Below are 27,508 nucleotides of genomic sequence, written 5' to 3' on the forward strand. Positions count from 1 at the left end.
ACATATATGGTGGGAATCGGGACGATTGTCGAGCGTGAACAATCCTTTACACAAACGTTATAGCAATGGCCAACGATGCTGCTAGTTCTCCTGTCTCCTCAGTATCCGGGAACTGGAGCTCGAGACCCCTACCGCCCGGGGCTCTGACCGATACCCTCTGACAGGATCTTCCATTGAACCGGGGCTGAGGTAACACCCCTTTCATCCATTCCCCGGTTCCCGTTGAAGTCTTGTTTCTCTCTCCAAAGAGGCTGATTAACAGCAATTTCTAGTTTTATTTCAGCTTTCCACCATCTATTGAATTTTGTTTTTGGGTGCTATGCAACTGGGTTTTTAACCACAGGAATGTCGCTCTCATGCATTCATTTGAAAGGGTAAAGGGATCTTTTTCAAACACACAACTCAGTTTGAATTTTACATGCAATCTTTGCTGGTAAGAGTTGCTCGTTTTACAACCAAGAAACTGCAAGAGTTTAAAACAATGTCCTCTTCGTCGCAAAGTTCAATCCTACAATTACGTTAATACTTTTTGTACAAGCTTACATTTTTAACATAGTTTGAAGAACTTTGAAATAAAAGTTGCATTTCATTGCAAAGCTGAATACATGTGTATTGAACTGGGTTGATCAGACCCAAAAAAAAACAAATAATTTGAGTGTCCAGGAGATGTGGTAAGAAGTGTACACAACAGAGTAACTTAAGCCTAATTATCATAAAATAGAAAACACAAATAATCCACATAAAATACTACGTAGTATTGTCACAAAGATTTCAGGGTTCTTGGTCGCTCCTCGATTGTCGCTTCTGTCAGGGGACTTGATTAGTGCTGTTGTTGGGGGAACTCCGAATTGTGACTCGTGAAATCACCGTGTCCGTCCTCGGCATCGATCGCAATCTCTCGGTCTGGGTGAAGTCCCAAGAACTGAGCGAAAGGTGCCTCAATAAATAGGTGTTCAATACATAAGCATAGCGAGACAGAGACAGGTAAATTATTTCACCTTTTGTTCTCATGCCCCTAACTCAGCATGGTTTCTTTCATTCAAACAACTTGTGTTAGGCAGACATCCTGATGCCACTGTGCCAGGGAAGACTCCAGCTGCTATCAATAAACATTAGATATTAACAATCCTGCAGTGTTAATGCTTGTACAGACACAGTGACACCTTACATTTTGCGAGCTAACAAAGTGTCACTTGGAGCTCTTCAGATTTTCATCCAATATTTGACAAAATTTAATACATCAGAACAACTTGTATTAATGTTCAACAGTTTTATTTGAAAAGTTTATGTGAGAAACTATGTAAAGTTTTAATAAGACCAGAAGATATAGGAGCAGAATTGGGCCATTTGGCCCATCCAGTATGCTCTACCATCCTATTGTGGTTGATTTGTTATCCCTCCCAGCCCCATTTTCCTGCCTTCTCCCTGTAACCTTTGATGCCCTGATTAATCGAGAACCTATCAATCTCCACTTTAAATGTACTCAATGACTTGGGCTGCAGAGCCATCTCTAGCAATGAATTCCACAGATTTGCCACCCTCTGGCTAATAAAATTTCTCCTCATCTTTGTTCTTAATGGATGTCTCTCTAGTCTAAGACTGTATCTTCTGGTCCTAGACTCGATCACAATAAGAATTGTCCTCTTGAGATCCACGCAATCTAGGTCTTTCAATATTCGATAGGTTTCAATGAGATTCCCCCTCATTCTTCTAAACTCCAGCAAGTACAGGCCCAGAGCCATCAAATGCTCCTCATACATTAACACTTTCATTCTCAGAATCATTCTTGTGGACCCTCTCAGTGCACTTTATTGATGTGCAGTTGATGTTCTATGGCATCCACTGTTTTTATTAGTGAGAGATGAAATCATTGGAAGAAGCACAAATGAGAAAGCCAACGAATAGAAGCAAACATCAGAATCAGTAGGCAAGGATCAAGGAAGATTCAATAAGTGTTTCAATAACAAGTATAGAGCTAGCAAATGTTCATCTTAATAAATTTAATTCCAAATGATATGAATAGTGGCATTAATCAATGAAGCTTCTTTCTGTTTGGTGAATTCTGCCTGTCTTCTGCTAGTGAATCAATTCTCCAAGGTGGAAAGAGAAATAAGGACCTAGAAAGGGCATGGATTGCGAGCTTTCATAAAGAGTAGCTTGGCTACACCACTGGATGACCGTCAAAGGATACAGGTACCAGACTGGACCCATGGCAGTAGTGAGATAACCAACAGAAGAAAATAAGATGTCCTTGACCAGTCTAGCTTTTATAAATGTGTGATAATATTGGTATGAAAGACCACTGCACAGACTTTATGCAGGCTAAGTGCTGTCTTCACACTGAGCACACCCCTTTTTTGTTTGCTAAAGCTGATTGATTCATAACAAATCCAGCACCTCAAAATTAAGCATGTGTCATAAAATTGTATTCCACAACAGTCTTTAACCTCATTGCTTGACATTCCTTGCTACAGGCTGCTGGAAGTATTTCAGTTTTCAACTTTTGGAAATCTATATAATGAGATAGCTTGGGGATAGAATCCAAGTCTAAACACTAAATTCCATTTACATTACATATACAACTTATACATATACGCTGAAGTTAGTGTTATATAATACTTCAAAAATAATTTTGTGCATGAAACAATACATTGAACCATCAGAAAGGTAAGCTGTCACTACCTCAGCCACTCATGTTGACAGTCAGCGGCTATTTGGCATCGCCTTCATACCCAACTTTTAATTTATGTGCGACCGGTAAGCAGTCTTTCTCTTATACTTGATCATCGTACATATGTACTTAACAGCAAAAATTATTAAATATAACAAAAATCTAATGTGTGCGGGGTAACAAAAGCAATATTGGGAGAATACCTGAATAGGTTGTTAAGCAACAACAAGCAACAGTAGGGTTTCAGTCTTCACCTATGATGTTGTGTCTTGATTAAAAGTTATAGTACATTGTGTTTGTATTTTACTTTTTTTAGGTTTTATATAGGTGTAAAATCAAAAGATTGATCTTAAATACAACGAAAACTGAGAAAAGGCAACATTTTATTTTTAGTGCAAGAACACACTCAAATATGGGATTTTAGTGGAGATGAAATTCAGATTTCACACTGTATTGTAATTACAGAAATAGCTAATGTTTTTCACTCACAAAATAAGTTAAATGCAGCACCAAACACTGCACCTACAGCAGGTCTGAGAAACTTGAGGGAGAGGGTACATCATTGTGAGGAGGAACAGAAGAAGCAGTTGAGGGACCTGGAAGCTGATGCCCTTGGGATGAGGAGGCACTGTGCTATATGACTTTTTAAAATATTTCTTCCAGTGTCGTCTGCCTCATTGACAAAGATTTTTGTCATAACCATCTTCCTTTGATTTTATAAACTGACATGATTTCTTGTTCTATTTGAATGCATGCTGCCTTTCAATAAGTCCATCATGTTTTCACCATTTTGTCTGTGGGCACCTTTTCTACTGTGTTAACAATATGATCTTCACTGTTTATGATCAGATGCTAATCACTGCAAATCTTTAAAAATTTATTGCGGTGCAGTATTTTTCTATTTTTCATTAACCAGCTTAGAACTTTTCACAGTTTGTCCTTCAGTTCCTTCACATCATATATACTGGTCATTCCAACACGATACTACTCTGCCAGATGCTTCACACTTACACCACTGTCAAGTTTTTCCAATAATTTGTCTTTCTGTGTTATAGCTAAACATAAGTACTTCCTGTTTTTACCCATAAAGGTAACTGCAAGCCTTCTTACATTTTCAACAATATCTTCACTGCACAGAGCAGAGTTTAAGACACATGGTGATCACTGTGAGTAATGCACGAAGGTCTAGCTATGATGACTGCTGAAAACAAACTGGCGCCAACTGGGCCCCACTCAGGGTGTGTGAGGTCACTCTCAGAATTGTCTGTGGTGTGCAGAGACCTGCACATTGCCTGGAAACCTTCCCAGCACCTTGTGGAATTTTGAATTTGTGACATCATGTCAGCGCTCAAAAAATTTCATATCTTGGAGGGTTTTGGATATTGGATTTTCGGGTAAGGGGTCTCAATGGCTCTCCGCACAGCCTTGGACCACCTGGACAATGCAAATACCCATGTCAGGATGCTGTATAGCTCAGCATTTAGCACCATCTTTCCTGTAGTCCTGATCAAAAAGCTACAGAACCTAGGCCTTTATACCTCTCCCTGCAACTGGATCTTCGACTTCCTAACTGGAAGAACACAATCTGTACGAATTGAAAGTAATGTCTCCATCTCGCTGACAATTAACACTGGCGCTGCACGGGGATGTCTGCTTAGCCCACTGCTCTATTCTTTCTACACACATGACTGTGGCTAGGCGTAGCTCAAGCAGCATCTATAAATTTGCTGATGATACAACCTTTGTTGGCAGAATTTCAGATGGTGATGAAAGAGCGTACAGGAGTGAGACATACCAGTTAATTGAGTGTTGTTGCAACACAACCTTGCACTCAGCATTAGCAATACCAAAGGACCCATTATGGACTTCAGAAAGGATAAGACAAGGGACTACAAACCAATCCTCATAGTGGGATCAGAAGTGGAGAGAGTGAGTAATAATCAAGTTCCTGCGTGTCAATATCTCTGATATTGAGGACCTAACCTGAACACAACATTGATGCAGCTGTGAAGAAGGCAATGCAACGTCTATATTTCATTAGAAGACTCAGGAAATGTTATGATAGTCATGGGAGATTTTAACATGCAGGTCCATTGGGAAAATCAGGTTGGTAATGGATCTCAAGAGAGTGAATTTGTTGAATGCCTATGAGTTGGCTTTTTAGAGCATTTTGTCATTGACCTACTTAGGGGATCACCTATACTGGATTGAGTATTAGGTAATAAACCAGAGGCGATTAAGGAGCTTAAGGTAAAAGAACCTGTGGAGCCAGTGATCACAATATGATCGAGTTCAACTTGAAATTTGGAAGGGAGAAAGTAAAGTCTGATGTAGCAGTACTTCAGTGGAGTAAAGGAAATTACAGTAGTATGAGAGAGGAGTTGGCCAAAGTAAACTGGAAGGAGCTGCTGGCAGTGATGACAGCAGAGCAGCAGTGGTGTGAGTTTCTGGGAAAAATAAGGAAGATGCAGGACAAATGCACTCCAAAAACGAAGAAATACTCAAATGGCAAAATAGTACAACCATGGCTGACAAGGGATGTCAAAGTTAATGTAAAAACAAAAGAGAGGGCATACAACAAAGCAAAAACTAGCCGGAAGATAGAGGATTAGGAAGCTTTTAAAAACCGAAAGAGAGCAACTGAAAGAATCATTAGAAGGGAGAAGTTGAAATATGAAGATAAGCTAGCAAACAATATTAAAGTGGATAGTAAAAGCTTTTTCAAGTATGTGAAAAATAAAAGAGAGATGATAGTGGATATAGGAGAATGGGCACAAAAGTGGCAAATGAAATATAATGTTGGAAAATCCATGGTCATGCACTTTGGTAGTAGGAATAAATGTGCGGACTATTTTCTAAAAGGAGAAAATCCAAAAATCTGAGTTGCAACGGAACTTGAGAGTCCTTGTGCATAACGCCCTAAAGGTTAACTTGCAGGTTGAGTCAGTGATGAGGAAGGCAAATGCTCACATTCATTTCAAGAGGTCTAGAACAGCCATTCTCAATGGGGGCCCTGACACATTTCAAGGGGGCCTCTGAAAACTGTGAGAAGAGGAGCCCCAAGTGTTTATGGGGGCCCTGGTAACTGAACTGATGAAATACCCAAACAGCAATCTTCATTAGAGTCAATAGTTTCCCTCCTATTTATAATATCTTTCCAACACACCGTTTGAATTCGGTGCACCTGGTAAATTCATTGCTTAAGCTCCTCTAACACAGCTTCACTTCAGAGTCAGTCGCGAATCAGTGCACCAGGTCAATGTATTCAATCAATGGTTCTCCCATCCATTATCGCCATACTTCATTCTCCGAAGATCAGCGTGTCTTGCTAGGCCTTTTTTAAACCAGTAACTTTAAAGTATATGTGTTTGGATATATTATACTTTAAGGTAGGTTGTGAAAAGTATTTATTACTGCATATGAAGTCACCAAAAAAAAATCCCTGGCTCCGGGTGAAGTACAACCCACCCAAGTTGAGGCAGAAACTCAAGAGAGTTTGATTGATCTTCAGAGTGATATAACTGCACGTCGTCAGTTCAGTCAGTTTCAAAAAGATTTTTGGATCAAGAGTGATCTGCCAAATAAATTTACAGCACTGTGGGAAAAAGCCCAAAGAATTTTTTATTGCCTTTCTCTCAACATATTTTGTTGAGAGCAGATTCTGCAAGGTAGTTTCCTTGACAAAATCCAGGAACAGAATTGCTATCGCAACAAGAGGTGACCTCCAACTGTCATTGTCTAATTTGGAGCCTGATATCATGAAACTTGCAGAAAAGCACCAAGCTCAAGGATTGCATTAGGCCTGACAGATGTTTAATTTAATAGTCCTTTTTTTAAGTTTTGTCCAGTATGTCAGAATGTTCAAGTTTTCTTGGTGTTCAATAATAAATGATTTTCTGTCTGTTCGTGTTGTATCCATGTTTGAAAAGGGGGCCCTGGAACCTGAGAAGAGCTCCTAAGGGGGCTGTGGCCAAAAAATGGTTGAGATTCACTAGTCTAGAATACAAGAGAAGGAATGTGATGCTGAGGCTTTATAAGGCACTGGTGAGGCCTCTCCTTGAGTATTGCGTACAGTTTTGGGCTCCTCATCTTAGAAGAGATGTGCTGGCATTGGAGACAGTCTAAAGGAGGTTCACAAGGATGATTCCAGGAATGAAAGGGTTATCATACGAGGAAAGTTTGATGGCTCTGGGTCTGTACTCACTGGAATTTAGAAGGATGAGGGGGAATCTCATTGAAACCTTTCGAATGTTGAAAGGCCTAGACAGAGCAGATGGGGAAAAGATGTTTTCCATGGTGGGAGAGTCTCAGACAAGAGGGCACAACCTGAGGATGGAGGGGTGTCGATTTAAAACAGAAATGTGGAGAAATTTTTTTGGCCAGAGGGTGGTGAACTTGTGGAATTTGTTACCACAGGCAGCTGTGGAGGCCAGGTCATTGGGTGTATTTAAGACACAGCTTGATAGATTCTTGATTGGACATGGCATCAAAGGGTACGGGAAGAAGGCCAGGAAATTGGGTTTAGGAGGGGAAGAAAGGAACAGCCATGATTGAATGTCGGAGCAGACGCAATGGACCAAATAGCCTAATTCTGCTGCTACGTCTTATGGTTTATGGAGATTTGGTTTGTCAACTAAAACACTCAAAAACTTCTACAAATGTACCATGGAGAGCATGCTGACTGGCTGCATCACCATTTGGTGTGGAGAGCTGCTGTACAAGATCGAAATAAATTGCAGAAATTTGTAAAATTAGTCAGCTCCTTCATGGGCACCAGCCTCTGTAGTATCCAAGACTCCTTCAAGGAGCAGTGCCTGAGGAAGGCAGTGCCCATCATTAAGGATACCCATCACCCAGGTCACTGCCCTCTTCACACTGTTACTGTCGTGAAGAAGGTAAAGAAACCTGAAGGCATGAGTTCAGCGATTCAAGAACAGCTTCTTCCCCTTTGCCATCCGATTTCTAAGTGGACATTGAACCCATACTACTTTTTTTATTTCTGTTATTTTGCACTACTTACTTTAACTTAACTATTTAATAGACACATATATACTTAGCGGAACTCAGGTTTTTTCCCTGTATTTATTTATCATGTATTTTATTGTACTGCTGCCATAAAATTAACAAATTTCACAACATATGCCAGTGATACTAAATCTGATTCTGATTCATATATGTACCTAGCAACTTGTGGAAGTGCCAGTACATTTATCTTCCATCACCAGCAAATCACATTGCATTTCAGTTTCCACCTCCAAAGCTACATCATCTGTGCTTAAATTCCAGATACCATTCTGATGCATCTTATAGTACAGCACTGCATTTCAAGTAAATGACTCCGCACCACCTCCTTGGATATCTAGAGACAAATGAGAACAGTTTTCCAGAGATAAGTGTAATTTATTGCTTTCAGCATTCATATACTGTATATTCAAAGAAACTTGCAGGTGTGCAGTCTTTCAAACAGTTTGTCTTTTTGTAATTTGTAACTAATTAAGTAGTAATTAGCAGCCTAACAAATATAAACAAAAAGCGACATTATTGTATTCAAGAGCCCATTTTATAGAAGTGGTTCTATGCATTTTGCCTGGAAAATTTATACTAGAGCTACAAATTCATTGGGAGGAGAGCTTCAGCGATTTTTGCTCACTCCAAGCATTGGGATGTTTAACTGTCCTTTTACTTTGGCTGTTTTCAATAGATCAAGCAAATACAACACATACTAAATAATGGAATTGTACAAAAGCTTATATTTCATCCTTCACAATAGTATTGTCATATATTCTTCCAGATCTGTTCTAGCATTTCATAATTATCATTTGAATTAGGGTGGATAATACTTGCATTAGGATCTGGCAAATCTGAGTTGTTTCTTTGTATATCTGGCAGATAAATTTCAGATGTCTGTTTCAGTTACCATTTGCTGCGTAACATTTTTGTAAAGTAAATAAATCTTTTAAAAATAAGTAATTCTTATAATTGCTTGTTATTGTTCTGAAACCTTGTCCAGATAACTAAACTGTTTTAAATTTTAAAACAAATATTGGCCAGGTTTTCCCTCCTTGAGTATCAGCAAGTTTGGGATTCCCACCCAAGTGTGCACACATGCAGTTTTAAACCTTTGTTCTTGCATTTACCAGTAGGTTTCACATTTATTGTTTAATACCAGTTGTCCTTAAAGTGCTGATAAGTTTCTTGTTGAAGTGCTGCTCTCCTTCAAAAGAAAATATCTCCTAATACTTTTGACCAACCTTGATGAAGAATAACAATGTATTTCCAAGTCAAAAAGTTATTTACGTTGAAGAGGGACCTGGAGGAGTAATCATCCAGTGCACCTGCTATCCTTGGTTATAGATTTGGTCTGCTTTTCAGAACATGAAGATAAGTAATTACACAATTTTTATATGCGGTACACAGTGTAACCACAATGTACCAGTGATGGAGGGAATAAATATTTAGGATGGTATTCAGGAAGTGCTCTCTTCTCATTGCTGCCATCAAGGAGGAGAGCCTGAAGGCACACACTCAGTGATTCAAGACCCACTTCTTTCCTTCTGCCATACGACTCCTGAATAGACATTGAACCCATGAACATTACTGTACGTTTTTAAAAATACTATTATTTCTGTTTTTGCAGTATTTTAATCTATTCAATATACATATATATGCCTACTGTAATTGAGCTTTTGCTTTCTATATTATGTATTGTATTGAACTGCTGCTGCTAAGTTATCAAATCTCACGACATGTGCCAGCGATAAATATTCTGATTCTGAAACAAAATATTTCACAACATATGCCAGTGATATTAAACCTGATTTTGATCTCCCAGTTAAATAGGTACTGTTTTCTTATGGATATTGTCAAGTTTCTTACTGGTGCTTGACTTAGTACTCATCCAAGCAAGTGGCAAATATTAAATCATTGCATAATCACTCTCTTTCTTTCTTTTTAAATCTTTTTATTGAATTAGTACACAAAAGGTAAACCCGATAGGCACTGATACACTGTTGCAATATAACTTTACAAGAGATATTAATACACAAAAAGAAGTTAGTACAAACAGTGCAGTTTAGATATAAAATAACAAGGTAATATAATAGTATACTAATTTTCATGCATGTCAATAAAGAAAAGAAAAAAAAAACAAAAAAAAACCACCGTGCAACTAATCTAAAAAGCAAAGCAAAGCAATGGGCTAACTAGGTATCAAGTAGAGTTAAACAATTTAAAACAATCACGTCCTCAAACCCGACCTCCATTAAAAACAGTTAAAAAGCAAGAAGGGAATGGAAATATGGACAGAGAGAGAAAAAAAGTTACATTAAATGAAGATGTTGAATAAAAGATCTCCAGGTCTGTTCAAATTTAAGTGAAGAATCATAAAGATTACTTCTAATTTTCTCCAAATTCAAACATAGTATCGTCTGGGAAAACCAAAAGAACGTAGTTGGAGCATTAATCTCCTTCCAATGTTGTAAAATACATCTTTTCGCCATTAAAGTACGAAATGCAATCAATCTACGGGCTGAAGGGGAAAGATTACTGGAAATTTTAGGTAATCCAAAGATAGCAGTAATAGGATGGGGAGAAATATCTATATTCAATACCTTTGAAATAATATTAAAAATGTCTTTCCAAAAAGTTTCCAAAGTAGGACAGGACCAAAACATATGAGTTAAGGAAGCTATCTCCCCATGACATATGTCACAAAGAGGGTTAATATGAGAATAAAAACGAGCTAATTTATCTTTGCTAATGTGCTCTATGGACAACTTTAAATTGAATTAGGGAGTGTTTAGAACAGATAGAGGAAGTATTGACTAGTTGTAAAATAAGCGCCCAGTCATCCGCCGAAATAATAAAGCCCAATTCCTTTTCCCAATCTGACCTAATCTTATCGAATGGAGCTTTTCTAAGTTTCATAATAGTATTATAAATAATAGCCGTTACACCTTTCTGACATGGATTAAGGTTAATTATAGTATCTAAAATATATGTGGGAGGTAGCATCGGAAAGGAAGAGAGTATAGTACTTAGGGAATTTCTAACTTGGAGATATCTAAAAAAATATATTCTTGGTAAGTTATATTTGTTAGATAATTGTTCAAAAGACATAAGGGAACTATCTAAAAATAAATCCAAAAACCATGAAATACCATTAGTCTTCCAAATTTGAAAGGCACGGTCCGTGGAAGAGGGAGGAAAGAATATGTTGCCTAAAATAGGATTCGCAAGCCCAAATTGATTAAGATCGAAAAATTTTCGGAATTGAAACCAAATATGTAAGGTATATTTAACTATCGAGTTACAAACCTGTTTGTGGCGTTTCAAATCAAAAGGAAGAGAAGAACCTAAAATGGAACCAAGTGCATAACCTTGAGCAGATTGTAATTCCAATACTACCCATTTAAGAATGGATAGTGTATCTTGATCAAGTAACCAAAATTTCATGTGTCGAATATTAATTGCCCAAGAATAGAATCTAAAGTTAGGTAATGCCAAGCCTTCATCTCTCTTAGCTTTCTGTAGATGTATTTTACCCAATCTCGGGTTTTTATTTTGCCAAATAAATGAAGAAATTTTAGAGTCAACTTTATCAAAAAAGGATTTTGGAACAAAAATCGGTAGTGCCTGAAATACATATAAAAATTTTGGAAGAATAAACATCTTAACAGCATTAATACGACCAATCAAAGTTAAATAAAATGGAGACCATTTAAATGAAAGTTGAGTAATGTGATCGATTAAGGGTAGGAAATTAGTCTTAAATAAATCTTTATGTTTACAGGTAATTTTAATCCCAAGATATGAAAAATGATTATTAACCAATTTAAACAGAAGATTCTGATACAAGGGAACTTGCTATTAATCGGGAAAAGTTCACTCTTACTGAGATTTAACTTATAACCTGAAAAAAGACTAAATTGTGCTAATAAATCTAAAGCAGCAGGGATAGATTTTTTGAGGATTAGAAATATATAAAAGTAAGTCATCAGCATAGAGTGATACTTTATGGGACTTTAAACCCCGAGTTATCCCAATAATATTTGGAGATTCTCAAATAGCAATTGCAAGAGGTTCTATTACACAATCACTCTCATCAATGGAGGTGAATCATTGCCACAGGATACAGAATCTCTCAGCTGTTTTTGATGAGCTTACTAATGAATGCTGTCACACAGGGAACAGTTTAAATTAGACCTTACCTAACATTTTTTGTATGTATTATTTCAAAAACTTCTCATAAATACATTCTATTAAGTTGACTTCTCAATTATTTTGTCAATTTGTTTTACCTATTTCTTTTATTTACTGAAGATAATTTAACCCATTAGATTAACTTTGCTCAAAATTTTTTTTCGATTAATTTTGTCTCTAAATAGGTGGCCTTCAGACATTCTAACATGCAATTCTTGTTCCTTGTTAAATCTTAGTTCCATCCACACTCGCTTCTCCAGGTTGAGATTGCATTCTTCATCATTAGGGCTTCCCTCTTTTGTCTGTCTTTTCAGTAGTCAACTATTGTCACCGTACAGCCATAACTTTGTAACAGCAATTAGTCAGATCTATTTTATCCATTAGGTATCTGTTTGTTTTGAATGTTAGCTAATTTTTAACCACTTTTGAAAATTGTATATTTTAATAGGTATACGGTAATGATATCAGTAAACACCACTGCAATTTTCTATCATATTCTGCTTGATACCCAAATTGCTGCTTTTTTTAAAATTTAAAGCCTGCACTTACTGTTGTTCTTCAAAAGGTTGTGATAAACTGCTGTCTTGAACCACAACTGAAGATAATCCTACAGTGCTGTTGCGGAGGAAATTCCAAAATTTAGATCCAGCAATAATGAAAGAGTGACAGTATATTTCCACATCACTTCTATGTTTCAGAATCAGGTTTAATATCACTGTCATATGTTGTGAAATTTGATGTTTTGTGGCAGCAGTACGTTGCAATGCATAATTTAAAAAACTATAATTTATAATAGCAAATATATATTTACAAGTAAAATAAATAATTTATTATTAAATAAACAGTGTGAACAGTGAGCAAAAAAAGTAGGTATAGGTAGTGTACATGGATTTATTGTTTATTCAGATATCTGATGGCAGAGGAGAAAAAGCTCTTCCTAAAACATTGAGTGTGTGTCTTCAGGCTCTTGTACCACCTCCTTGCTCGTAAGAATGAGAATGGGGTATGTCCTGGATGATGGGAGTCTTTAATGACGGATGCCACCTTTTTGTGGCATCACCTTTTGAAGATGCCCCCAATACCGGAGAGGCTAGTGCCCATGATGGAGCTGGATGAGTTTGCAACCTCCTGCAGCTATTTCCAAACCTGTGCAGTGGTCCCTCCATTCCAAGTACTGTAAGTTCCATCCTAAAGAAGGCACGGCATCATCTGTACCTTAGAAGTTTGAACAGATTCAGCATGTCATCTAAAACTTCAACAAACTTACGTAGTTGCGTAGTGGAATGACTGGTTGTATCACTCAAAGCGCAAGAATGAAACAGCTTATTAAAAGAACTAGATACAGCCCAGTCCATCACAGGCAAAGCCTTCCATGCCATAGCACATCTACAAAGTGCACTACCCCAAGAAAGCAGTATCTATCATCATGGACCCTCACCATCTAGGCCATGCTCTCTTCTCACTGCTGCCATCAGGAAGGTGGCACAGGAGCCTTAGGTCCCACAGCACCAGTTTCAGGAACAATAATTACTCTTTAACAATTAGGCTCAAAGTTCAAAATAAATTTTATTATCAAAGTGCATATATGTCACCATATATAATCTTGAGATTCATTTTCTTGCAAGCGTATGCTATAAATCTGGAATAATAACTAACAATGAAAGACTGCCCAACTAGGGCATTCAATCAGAATGCAAAAGTTAACAAATTGTGCAAATACAAAAAGAAGAAGTAATAATGATAATAAGTAAATAAGCAATAATTATTGAGAACATGAGGTGAACCCTTGAAATGAGTCCATTCACTGTGGGAACATTTCAATGATGGGGCAAATGAAGTTATCCCCATTGGTTCAAGAGCCTAATGTTTGAGGGGTAGTAACTGTTCTTGTACCCAGTGGTGCAAGACCATAAGATATAGGAGCAGAAGTAGGCCATTTGGCTCATTGAGTCTGTTCCACCATTCAATCATGGACTGATCCAATTCTTCTAGTCATCCCCACTCCCCTGCCTTCTCCCATACCCTTTGATGCCCTGGCTAATCAAGAACCTACCTATCTCTGCCTTAAATGCACCCAATGACTTAGCCTCCAAAGTGGCTCATGGCAACAAATTCCACAGATTTACCATCCTCTGACTAAAGTAATTTCTCTGCATCTCTGTTCTAAATGGACGTCCTTCAATCCTGAAGTCGTGCCTTCTTGTCCTGGACTCCCCTATCATGGGAAATAACTTTGCCATATCTAATCTGTTCAGGCCTTTTAACATTCAGAATATTTCTTTGTGTGAGTCCTGAGGCTCCTGTACCACTTTCCTGATGACAGCAGTGAGAAGAGAGTATGTCATAGCTGGTGGGGGTTCCTGATGATGGATGCTGCTTTCCTGCAACAATGTTTTGCATAGATGTGCTCAATGGTTGGGAGGGCTTTACCTGTGATGGACTGGGCAGTATCCAATTCTTTTTACAGAATTTTTCATTCAAGGGCTTTGGTGTTCCCACACCAGGCTGTGATGTAAGCAAGTCAATATACTGTCCACTGCACGTCAATAGAAGTTTATCAAAGTTTGAGATATCATGTCGAATCTCCACAAACACTTAAGAAAGTTTTGAGGGGATGATGGTTTTGAATACTGAGCTGTAGTTGATAACGAGCATCCTGATGTATGCATCTTTGCTGTCCTGATGTTCTATAGTTGACAGAAGAGCCAATGAGCTTGCATCTGCGGTAGACCTGTTGGTCCAGTATGCAATTTGGAGTGGATCTAAGTTACTTCTCAGGCAGGAGTTAATATGTTTCATCACCAACCTCTCAAAAAACTTCATCACTGTGGGTGTAAGTGCTACTGAGTGATAGTCATTGAGGAGGTCACCATGCTCTTCTTGTGCATCGGTATGATTGGAGCCTGCTTGAAGCAGCTGGATACCACACACTGCTGAAGCAAGAAACTAAAGATCTCAGCGAACACTCCAGCTGGCTGATAAGCACAGGTTTTTAGTACTTGTCCACATACCCCATTTGGACTGGATGTTTTTCATGGATTCACTCTCCTGAAGGCTGCTCGCACATTGACTTCAGAAACTGAGGGCATAAGATAATGGGGGGATGTGGGAGTTTCTGATGGTACCTCCATGTTTTGATGGTCAGAGCAGGTATAGAAGGTATTAAGCTCATCTGGAAGCAAAGCCCTGCTGTCTCCTATGTCACTTGATTTAACGTTATTAGAGGTGATTGTATTCAAGCTCGGCTACATCTGTGAACATCTTTCATTGATTCAAGTTTGGTCATGTTAAGAGTATTATTTATTTACTAGTTTTTCATTGATTCTATTGTATTTCTTGGTTCTTCTGTGACTGCCTTCAAAAAAATAAATTTCAGTATTATTATACTTTGATAATAAATTTACTTTGAACTTTCAGCTTGAACTTTAAGTATATCAGCCAAACTTTACTTTTCATTCTATATTTGTTACTCATTTTTGGGCACAGCAACTGGATGATAGTTTATTCACATCATATTCTCCTGCAGTCCCCAAAGAAATTCAGCAATATATGTGACTAAATATATCTTTTAAAAGTTTGATTACAACTTCCTCAACAAAGCATAACATTTGCAATGACTCTGTGATCAGAATAATGTGCAACAATTTGTTCATACAGGTGTCCCAAACCTTTGATTGCAACATCACAAAGAACGTAACTTCTTTGACAACAACTTCTGGATTTCTGCATTTAACCATACATGTGGATACCAGAGATTAAGTAAATTGCAGAGTAATGACTTCAATTACTAGTGGCTCTGCTATCCTCGTAACTAAATCTCTGGGGCAACATGCTAGAGAAGTGATCAGAAACTGCAAGCATTTTATACAACATTATAATAATCAGTGGACAGATCTCCACCTGAGAGAGGGGAACTAAGAGACATCAGTGAGTATCCTGATCTCCCCCTGAGAAAGAGGGATTGAGAGGAACTGGTCAGTATACAGATCTCCCCCTGAGAGAGGGGGATTAAGAGAACCCCATCAGTGTACAGATCTCCCCCTGCGAGAGAGGGACTGAGACACCCCGGTTAGAGTACAGATCAACACCTGAGAGAGAAGAACTGAGAGTCACTGCTCAGTGTACAGATCTACCCCTGAGAGAGGGGGATTGAGTGACACTCATTAGAGTACAGATCTCCCCCTGTGAGGGAGGGACTGTGAGACACTGCTCAGTGTACAGATCTACCCTTGAGAGAGGGGGATTGAGTAACACTCATTAGAGTACAGGTCTCCCCCTGTGAGGGAGGGACTGTGAGACACTGGTCAGTGTACAGATCTCACCTTGAGGGGGAGGGGATGAGAGACAACAGTCAGTGTACAAATCTCCCCCTGAGAGCAAGAGACTGAGAGACACCAGTCAGTGTTCAGACAACTCCATGAGAGAAAGCAACAGTGAGACACTGGTCAGTGTGCAGTTCGCCTGAGACTGAAAGGCACCAGTTAGTGTACCGATCTCCCCCTGAGAGACAACGTTCAGTGTTCAGACAACTCTCTGAGAGAAAGGAACGGTGAGACACTGGTCAGTGTGCCATTCTCCCCCTGAGAGAGAGAGAGAGAGACACACACACCGGTCAATGTACAGACCTCCCCCTGAGAGAGAGGGATGAAGAGACACTGGTCAGTGGACAGATCTCCCCCTGAGAGACACCGGTCAATGTACATATCTCTTCCTGAGAGCAAGAGACTGAGAGACACCGGTCAGTGTACAGAACTTTTCCTGAGAGAGAGGGACTATGAGACACCAGTTCGTGTGTAGATCTCCCCTGAGAAAGAGACTGAGAGACACCTGTTAGTGTAAAGATCTCCCCAAGAGAGAGGGATTGAGAGACACTGGTCAGAGTACAGATCACCCCCTAAAAGAGGGGTCTGTGAGACACCAGACAGTGTACAGATCTCCCCAGGAGTGGGAGGGACTGAGAGATACTATTCAATGTACAGATCTCCCACCACCCTGAGAGAGAGGGATAGAAAGACACTCGTCAGTGAACAGATCTCTCCCTGTGAGAGAGGGGCTGAGAGACACCGATCAGTGTCCAGATCTCCCCCTGAGAGAGAGGGACAAAGAGACTTCATTCAATGTACAGACCTCCCCCTGAGAGAGAGGGATTGAGAGACACTGGTCAGTGTGTAGATCTCCCCCTGAGAGAGAGGGACAGAGAGACTTCATTCAATGTACAGACCTCCCCCTGAGAGAGAGGGATTGAGAAACACTGGTCCATGTACAGATTTCCCCCTGAAAAAGAGCGATTGAGAGACACCGGTCTGTACAGATCTCCCCCTGAGAGAGAAGGATTGTGAGACTCCGGTCAGAGTACAGATCTCCCCCTGCGGGAGAGGGATCAGAGAGACACTGGTCAGTGTACAGATCTCCCCCTGAGAGAGATGGATGGAGAGACTCCGGTCAGAGAACAGATCTTTCCCTGAGAGACAACGGTCTGTATACATACCTCCTACTGAGAGAGAGGGACTGAGGGACACCATTCAATGTGTAAGTAGGTACAGAGGGGATGTCAGGGGTAAGTTTTTTTAACGCAGAGTGTGGTGAGTGCATGCAATGGGCTTCCGCAACAATGGTGGAGGTGGATACAATAGGGTCTATTAAGAGGCTCCTAGATAGGTACATGGAGCTTAGGAAAATAGAGAGCTATGGGTAACCCTCGGTAATTTCTAAAGTAAGCATTGTGGACCGAAGGGCCTGTATTGTGCTGTAGGTTTTGTATGTTTCTATGCCATAAGAAGGGAAAAGATTAAATATGAAGGCAAACTAACCAATAATATGAAGCAGATACTAAAAGTTCTTTCAGTTATATAAAGAGTAAAAGGGAGGTGAGAATTAACATTGGACCACTGGAGGTAGTGATGCTGGTGAGGTAGTAATAGGGGACAAAGAAATGGTGGATGAACTTAATGAGTACTTTGCATCAGTCCTCACTAGCAGTGTGCCAATGAGTGTCAGGGAGCAGGAGTGAGCGCCATTTCTTACAATGGAAAAAGTGTTAGGCAAACTGAAAGATCTTAAGGTGGATAAGCCAATTGATGGACTACATCCCAGAGTTCTGAAAGAGGATGTTGAAGAGATAGCAGATGAATTAGTCATGATCTTTAAAGAATCACTTGATTCTGGCGTGGTCCCAGAGGACTGGAAGATTGCAGTTGTCACTCCACTCTTTAAGAATGGAGGAAGGCAAAAGAAAGGAAATTATAGGCCAGTTAGCCGAACCTAAGTGGTTGGGAAATTTAAACGTAAACAACAGGAATTCTGCAGATGCTGGAAATTCAAGCAACATACATCAAAGTTGCTGGTGAACGCTTTTAAAAAGGAAAAGCAGAAGACCAGAGCGGGGTGTCCATGAATTTTAAAAAGGAAAAGCAGAAGACCAGTTTTAAAAAGGAAAACGCCTGCTGCGTTCACCAGCAACTTTGATGTATGTTGGTTGGGAAATTGTTGGACTCCATTATTAAGTTTAAGGTTTCAGGGTACTTGGAGACTCATGATAAAATAAGTCAAAGTCAGCATGGTTTCTGTGAAGGGAAATCTTGCTTGACAAATCTGTTAGAGTTCTTCAAGGAAGTAACAAGCAGGGTGGACAAAAGAGAGGCAGTGGATGTCATCTTGAATTTTCAGAAGGCATTTGATAAGGTACCAGACGTGAGGCTGCATAACAAGGTAAAATCCCATGGCATTACAGAAAAGATTGGCATGGATAGAGGTATAGCTGACAGTCAGAAGGCAGCGAGTGGGAATAAAGGGGGCCCTTTCTGGTTGACTGCCAGTGACTAGTGGTGTTCCTCAGGGGTCAGTATTAGGAGCACTACTTTTCACATTGTTTTGTCAGTGATTTAGATAATGTAATTGATGGCTATGTGGCAAAGTTTGCAGATGATACAAAGATAGATGGAGGGGTAAAGCAATGCAATTGCGGAGGATTTAGACAAATTGGAAGAATGGGCAAAAAATTGGCAGATGGAATGCAGTGCTGGGAAATGTATGATGATGCATTTTGGTAAAAGGAACAAATGTGCAGACTATTATCTAAATGGAGAGAAAATTCAAACATCATAGGCACAAAGGGACTTCAGATTCGTCGTACAAGACTCCCAGAAGGTTAATTTACAAGTTGAGTTTGTGGTTAAAAAAAAAGGCAAATGCACTGTTGACATTCATTTCAAGGGGAACAGATTATAAAAACAAGGGGATAATGCTGAGGCTTTATGAGACGCTTGTCAGATCGCATTTGGAGTATTGTCAACAGTTTTGGGCCCCATATCTCAGAAAGGATGTGTTGTCATTAGAGAGAGTCCAGAGGAGTTTCACGAGGATTATTCTGGGCATGAAGGGGTTAACATATGAAGAGCACTTGGCAGCTTTGGGCCTGTACTCACTGGAATTTAGAACAATGTAGGGGAATCTCATCGAAGCCTACCAAATGTTGAAAGGACTAGATAGGTGGATATGGAAAGGATGTTTTCTATGGTGGGGTGTCCAGAACTAGAGGACATAGCCTTAAAACTCAGGGTGAGCCTTTAGAACGGACATAAGGAAGCATTTTTTAGCCAGTGAGTAGTGAATCTGTGTAATGCTCTGCCACAGGCAGCTGTGGAGGCTAAGAGCATGGGTATATTTAAAGCGAAAATTGATAGTTTCCTGATTGGTCAGGGCATCAAAGGTTATGATGAGAAGGCAGGTGTATGGGGTTGAAAGGGAGCCTGGATCAACCATGATAAAATAGTGGAGCAGACTTAATGGGCTGAATGGCCTAATTCTGCTCCTATGTCCTATGGTTTTATGCCCATTGATAAATGGATCAAAATTGCATGGGTACAGATTCACATAGCAGGAGACCAACGCTTTCTAATATTATCTAATTCTGAACAAGAAAACTTTGTTAAGTAAGAGAAGTGGTTTATGCTTTATTCATTTGCAATAAAATTGCTACCATGCATTTGCAAGTTTTGAACTAAATTACTGTTCATTTCTGGTGAATATGGCTTTGTGCCACTCTAAGCCTTAGAAAATCAGAAATATATGGTTATACTGGACATAGAGAATCATTTCTTTGCTAGGATGGCAGAATTCATATAAGTGCTTTGGCATTGCATAACCTTAAAAGGTGGAGTGACATACAGATTTAATTCATCTCAACTTGTAAAGGATTGGTGCAACAGTAGCCTAGTTTCAGTTAACTGCAACTGCTTGCAGCAATTATATAAATGCTAAAACGTGCCAGATTAACAGTGTAACAGAAAAATCTGAATCTGGAGTGCAGCTGAACCTCTTGGCATTCAAGTCGTTCTTTCAGCAATTGAATGGAACTTATAATCAGAGCACAGTAAAAGTATTGTTGAATCAGATGTTGGCTCCTCAGATGCATCTCATGATTACTCAAACCCATTCTGTATATGAAAGTCATAGTTGATTGCTTCAGTGAAGGAATTTGCTTGATTTCTTCAAGCAAACACATGTATGATTTCACTTATCATTCTCCTCATGCTGTATAATAAAATATTTTAATGTTTTGATCAGAGTAGTTTTAACTTGATACAGCTGTTTTTCTTCATACTGCAAAGTTAATCATGAACCACCAGAAAGAATGGGTTGTCTTTGGATCAAGGCCAGTTAGGATGTCAAGAAAAATATTTTTTTCAAGAGGGTCAAGCATAAGAAACAACTGTCGTGTACATACATCTACTGATAATTCTGGACACATCTTCAGTGATGTTCCTGGAATCATCGGGTGTTTCGGGTCTTTCAGCATCATACACTCTCCTCCAGGTGACCCAGCCGGGGCTGATCAGACCCCAGCTTGTGTCCAGATGGCTAGCTACTTATGACTCCATGGCTCCCCTCTTTTGAGCCACAGCCATCTTGAGGCCCTCTCTGCCGCATCGGTGGTACTGCGGATGGCTCTCCTCTTCCTCTCTCCCTCGATGCCCAAATTGCTGAAGGCTCTGGCTAAAGAATGGGCTGCAAATCCCCTACATTCAACCTCCACTGGGAGATACCTCGCTCTCCATCCAGCCTGCTGACAGTTGCTGACCAGTCCTGCATACTTGGAGAGCTTCCTTTCAAAGGCCTCTTCCAAGCGATCTTCCCATGGGACTGTCAGCTCCAGTAGCACCACTTGCTTAGTAGACTCAGACACAAGGACAATGTCTGGTCGCAGGGTGGTTGCTGCGATATGGTTGGGGAACTTCAGCTGCCGTTTGAGGTCCACCAAGAGCTGCCAGTCCCTTGCAGAGGTTAGAATGCCTGCAGATGTTCCTTTGGCAGGTATTGGCTGCTTCCCAGCTCTGACAAAGGCAATGGCTTGCTTGGAGGGTGGGGACCGCCAGGTCTTCAGGACCTGATCATGCCTCCATCGGTACCGTCCCTCACCAAGTGTCCTTGTACAGCCGCTGAGGATGTGCTCCAGGGTTCCTTGCTTGGAGCACAGTGGGCACACGGGTGACTGTGCTTTGCCCCATGTGTGCAGGTTTGATGGGCTTGGAAGCACATCGTACACTGCCTGGATGAGAAATTGGATGCGGTGTGGTTCAGCTTTCCAAAGCTCAGCCCAGGTCCCTTTCCTCTCAACCGCATTCTCCCACCTTGTTCAAGCTCCCTGTTGCTTCATTCCCACCGCCTTGCAGGTTCTCGTCTCCTCCACTATTGCTCTCACCTCCTCCTGAACAAGGCAAAGCCTTTCCTTCCCTCTTATGGTGTCCATTTGGGGAGTTGGAAAGGGTCCTAGCCCAGCTCGGCCTCGTAAGACCACTCCCACCAGCCTCCTGTGACGCAGCCTTGCCTCTGCTTCCTGAACAGCTTCCTCTGCTCTCCACTTCCTGCCAGTCCTGACTTGGATCCCTGCTCTAGCCACCTTCGGATCACTTGAGTCCCAAAACTGTACCACTTCTCTGGCTCTTGTTACCTTGAACTCTTCCTCCAAGGATTTGAAGGGCAGTTGCAGTTTGTTGTGGTGTCCATAGAGTGCGATGCTGCTCAGGCTCTTTGGCAGCCCCAGCCATCTCCTGAGGTGGTTGCTAACCCTCCTCTCTAAGGTTTCAACTGTCAAGATCGGTAACTGCATAAACGAGGAGGGGCCACAGGAAGCTGGGAAGAATGCCATGCTGATACACCCAGGCTTTGAACTTCCCAGGTAGGCCAGACTTGTCCACAGATTTCAGCCAGCCATCCAACTCAGTGCAGGTCACCTGAATGGATGTCGTGTCCCTTAAAGAGCTGTCAAAAGCTTTGCCTAAGCTCTTGACTGGCTTTTCTGTGATGGTTGGGATGGCTGTGCCTGCGATGCTGAACCGGAACTTGTTCTCCACCTTCCCTTTCCTCAGCACCATAGATCTTGATTTGGCTGGTTTGAAACGCATCCGAGCCCACTCCACCTGCTTTTCAAGCCCCTGCAGAATCCACCAGCAGCCTGGGACAGATTCTGTAGTGACTGTGAGGTCATCCATGAATGCCCTGATAGGTGGTTGCCATTGAGCGGAATTCATTCTGGGCCCTCTGCACTCTGGTTCAGCAGACTTAGCGAGCATGTTCTGAGAAAAGTGTCACTGAGATCGTGCACCCTGTGATGATGCTGATCTCCAACTAGCGCCAGGTTGATGTAATTGCTCCTGAAGAGACCCTCATCCTGAAGTTGCTGAAAAATCAGTGATAAGGTCTCTGATTCTGCTGGGGACGTGATATTTGGTCAGTGTGAACTGCACCAGCTTGTGCGGAATGGAGCCATTTGCATTTGCCAGGTTGAGCCACAACACTGACAAGTTGCCCTTGTTCTCTCTGGCCTCCCTGATGAGCTGTGTCACCACACCGGTATGCCCCAGACAGCCTGGCATCCCTGAAATGCCACCCTTCTGGACTGATGTATCAATATAGGTGTTCTTTGCTAAGTAAGTGCACAGCCAATTGGAAACGGCACTGAAGAAGATCTTCGCTTGACACACAGCAGGAAGAAGATGCAGAACTGGTCTGTCTGGGTGGCGTTTTCCTCCTTTGGGATCCACACCCCTTCAGCCTCTCTCCACTGTTCTGGGATCTTCCCCATTCTCCAGAAGATTCTCAGGATCTTCCACAGATGCAGCAGGAGTTTTGGGCAGTTCTTGTACCCTTAGTACAAGGTGCTGCTTGGTCCTGGAGCCGAGCTTGCCTTTGCTTTGTGGACGATCTCTCTGACTTCCTTTAGCTGCAGCTCCGACATGTCAAACTGCACATCCAGTTCAGGGGGGTCTATCAAGATGTTGCACATTTTCAAAACAAAAATGGTTATGGTGGCCTGAGAAAGAAAATGTTGTGCTTGGATGTCTACAAATGGTGGCGAGGGAGCATCTGGTCAATCTTGGTGTATCGAAAATATATCCCGTGATACCTTTCATGAAATTGTTTTTCATTTACTCCAACTCCATAACTTTTCTCCCCGTTTGTGAAGTTTATCCCCCATCTTGTGTTAGACTGGTTAATTCTGAATGATTTTTCCATAATATGTTCATTGAGGCTAGTAATTGCAATTGCTTGCAGCAACTATGGAAACACTGCAGCAGAATTTGTAGAATTTGTAAATTAGTTTTCAGTCTGACTGTTGTATATACTTTGTAACTTGAATTTTGACAGCATCACCTGAGCCCCTTCAGTTCCACCATTGTTTCAGCAGTTTTCCCTCCGTAGCTTGCGTAGCCGATGCCAGCTGTAAATTTCATTGCCATTTACTGTGTTCTCCAGAGTGTATAGTTATCTGATTCATATGTTCACTGAAATTATGTATAGTATGCCTGACTGAACTGGATCCATGATTTGTATAAGCTGAGAGTCACTTCCTAACATTTCTGTTCTATGCCTTTGGCAATACAAGTCGACACTATTTGCTGCCTTTATTTGTTGGATAATACTAATCCCCAAAATACTTTGTCAAATGTAATAATATCATTTAGGGGATTATAAAGAGGTGCAGAGCAAAATGTGCCCAGAGTATAACTTACAAGATTTTCCATGGAATCTGCAATTGTTTTGTGGGGCATATTTATCCAATTTCCTTTTGAAGGCTTCAATTGTATTTCTCCCTTGAGTCCAGAAGGAGACATTCACCCTAGACATTTTCTTATTTTTAGGCAATCCTCTTTCATTTTATTCCATGGCCTTCAATTTTGCTAATGACCTGATATGGGGTAATTTATCAAATGCGTTTTGAAGGTCAATGTAAACTGTACTATCTTTATTCACACTGTTTACTTCATAATATAAATAAGCAGGTTAGTCAAACACCACTTGCCCTTAACACATCCTGCAAGAATGTAAGAAGCTGCAGGGAGTAATGTGCTCAGCCCAATACATCATGGACATATCCTTCCCCACCATTAGTAGTATCTACTTGAGGCACTGCCTCAAGAATGCAACATCCATTATCAATGATCCCAACTGTCCAGGCCATGCATCTTCTTGCAGCTACCAACAGGCAGGAGATACGGAAACCTGAAGTCCCACACCATCAGATTCAAGAACAGCTACTTCTCTTCAGTTATTTGGATCTTGAACTAACTTGCACAATCATAATCACTACCTCAGTATAGCAACACTATGACCACTTCAAACACTTCGCACCACAAATCGATCTTGGTTTTGTTTTTTGTTCTAATTGTGTTATTTTTGTAAAAATTGTGTGTAATTTATGTTTTCTTGTGAATATTGAGTATCAGATGCAATGCAAGTAAATCTTCATTTTACCTTTGCATACATGTACTTATGCATATGACAATAACTTTGATTTTGACACCTATGCTTGCTCTCATTTATTGGAACAAGCTTGTTCAAGTGACTGATAATATTTTACAAATGTTGTTTTGAAAATCTTTGCATCACTAATCTTAAATTGACTCACTAGTAACAGCTAAGCTTACCCTTTGTTTTTTGAAAATTCAAAATGTACGTTGTAAACACAAAGTCCCGAAGCCTTCCTTTTTGATCCATTCTCCTTTGCTTCCTCCTGCTCAGCTTATTTTAAATAAATTGCAAAAGCATTTCACCTGTATCAAAATTACAGATTTGGAAACTTTCCTGCTGTGTTGCATTGTGTCAAATTTCCTTGGGAAAATCCAAATGATATTTTTTCCCTTTCATCTGGCTATCTCCTGAAAGCTTCATATGGCATTTATGTGCCTGGGAAGGTTTGTATTCAGCTGCCCCCAAGGCACTTGGGCCACAAGTTTCAGCAGAGAAAAAATCCTCTTTAAACTCATACTGCTCCTCTATTGCTCATACGCTTTGGATGTTCTCAAATTAAGGACAATTATAAACATTGAATTGCGTTCATTCAAAACTAGTGAATATTTGCTCTTTGTCTTTTCAATTGTTTCTCTTCATTGTAATGAACAAAATTGTATTCATTGGGGCAGAGAATTGCACACAGCACATATGTTTATGAGGAATCCAACATTGGAGCACATATAGTGAAACCCAGCACAGAGCTAGTTCTACCCCATTAGGCCAGGGTACAGGTAAATGCAATCGGTAGCCAATACAATAATGCAAAGCATGCAACCAGCTACTGTATAAGTCAGGAAAGGTCAAAATAATCACTGATTGTTTTAGTCCAGTAATATGCTTGAATCAGCCAATTTGATAAGACTCCATTGAAGAATGGTGTGTTAAAAATAAGTTATGAGCTGTTGTTCAAGCTAAGCAATACCAAATAGGAGACTTTATAATTGAGCTGACCTCAAGACAAGGCTGCAAGTCACAGCAAGAAAAATAATTCATAATTCTGTTCATAAGGATCTGAAAATAGATTAGCTTTTTCAATGCTTTATTTAACTGGAAGCCAGGATAACATGACAAGCACAGAGATAGTAGGTTCTTTCATTGACACAGACAACCAGAGCATAGAGGTAAGGGTTTGGATGATAATTTCAAAAGTGAATAAGTTCAATATTAGAAGAGTTGAAATAGGTAGACTTAATATAGGCACAGGAATGAACTCTCAAATTCAACTTGAGGTCAAAATGTCATCAAGTTTGCTTCCATTCTATCAGAAAGTAACTGCTGGAATCATTACATAGATGAAGATCTTGCATATTTTTATTTCCAACAGGTTTTGTGTTCATCAATTCTCAAGTTTGAGAGAATAAGAATTAACATTACAGTCAAATTATCTTTGTGTAACTAAAGTAGTCAACATTCTCAACAGCAGATCATCACAGACATAAAACAGTGTAAGAGAAAACACATTAAATCAGAATGTAGTTATTAAGAGCACAAGAGATTCTGCAGTGCTGGAAATCCAAAGCAACACATACAAAATGCTGGAGGAACTTAACAGATCAGGCAGCACCTATAGAAATGAGTAAACAGTCTCTTCACCAAGACCCTTCATCAGGACTAGAAAGAAGGGGGATAGAAACCAGAAAAAGAAGGGGAGGGGAGGGGAAGGAATACAAGCTAAGGATAATAGCTGAAGTTTGCCCACCTGGCTTCCCCTATTACCTTTTAGGTTATGCTTCTTACCCTCCTCTTATTCTAGCTTCTTCCCCCATCCTTTTAAGTCCTGAAGAAGGGGCTCAGCCAGAAACATTGACTTTATTTATTTCCGTAGATACTGCCTAACATCTACAGGAAGGGGAGAGAAGATGGCGGCGCAACGACAGTGCGCGCGGCCACTTCGGTGATGAATATCTGTTATTTGTCAAGTAGGGGACCGTGCACAATCCTCATTAAATGGAGACAGACGTGAGAGCACAGCAGAACATCTGGAAAACTTCTGAAATGCCTGCTTTGCTACTGTGTGGTAACCGGAATCTCCGGAGCTGAAGGCCCCGAAATCCTCGGCTTTGCGTGTTTCAGCGGCCGGGAAGAGGTCGAAGGCGTTCGGCAGAGGATAGCGCTTGGGAGGCTGTATCGGAGAGGCTGCTGGGAAGCTCGGATTTTTCAGACGGATGGAGTCAGGGTCGGTTGTGGTCAGCTTCTTCCAAGGTATCGGCAAGTTGACGGTGCCTGGAGGTTTATGGCAGGGAGTTTCTCCCTTGTGCCGCCTGCTATCGGGGACTCGGGAATCGATCGACTCGGGACTTTGAGAATTTTTTTACTGTGCCTATGGTCTGTTCTTTATCAAATTATGGTATTGCTTTGCACTGCTGTAACTATATGTTATAATTATGTGGTTCTGTCAGTGTTAGTCTTTGGTCTGTCTTGTTTTCTGTGATATCACTCCGGAGAAACATTGTATCATTTCTCAACGCATGTATGTATTTCTAAATGACAATAAAAGAGGACTGAGTGTTCTCATAATCTAATCTAACCTGCTGGCATCCTCCAATATTTTGTATGTGTTACTCTGTGGCTATTAGGACATGACAAACTAAGATTTCAGGGCTATAAAAGAAAGCAATTACTTATCATTTATTGGGTCCATAGTTATGAGATAGAGAGAAATAACATGAGAAAAAATATGATTGAAGTTTATTCCTACACAGGCTACAGAGAATATATGAGTAAACGGTGCTTTTGGAACTTAACATGAACTGCAATGCAAATCTAAGAGTTAGCTTGATCAAGAAAAGGATTGCAAAAGGAATGGAGAGATATGTCAAGTTGCCAAGAAAACTATGAAAACTA

At 40.4% G+C, this 27,508-nt stretch overlaps 1 long non-coding RNA gene across 1 annotated transcript; it reads left to right on the forward strand.

Annotated features, from left to right (window-relative positions):
• Positions 1-27,191, forward strand: LOC134342633 (uncharacterized). The gene is made up of 2 exons (XR_010017062.1): positions 1-189; positions 26,490-27,191. It is a non-coding gene; the product is annotated as an uncharacterized LOC134342633 (long non-coding RNA).
• The last annotated feature ends 317 nt before the right edge of the window (positions 27,192-27,508 follow it).

This window comes from Mobula hypostoma, chromosome 1, assembly GCF_963921235.1.
Source record: "Mobula hypostoma chromosome 1, sMobHyp1.1, whole genome shotgun sequence".
Taxonomy (NCBI): Eukaryota; Metazoa; Chordata; class Chondrichthyes; order Myliobatiformes; family Myliobatidae; genus Mobula; species Mobula hypostoma.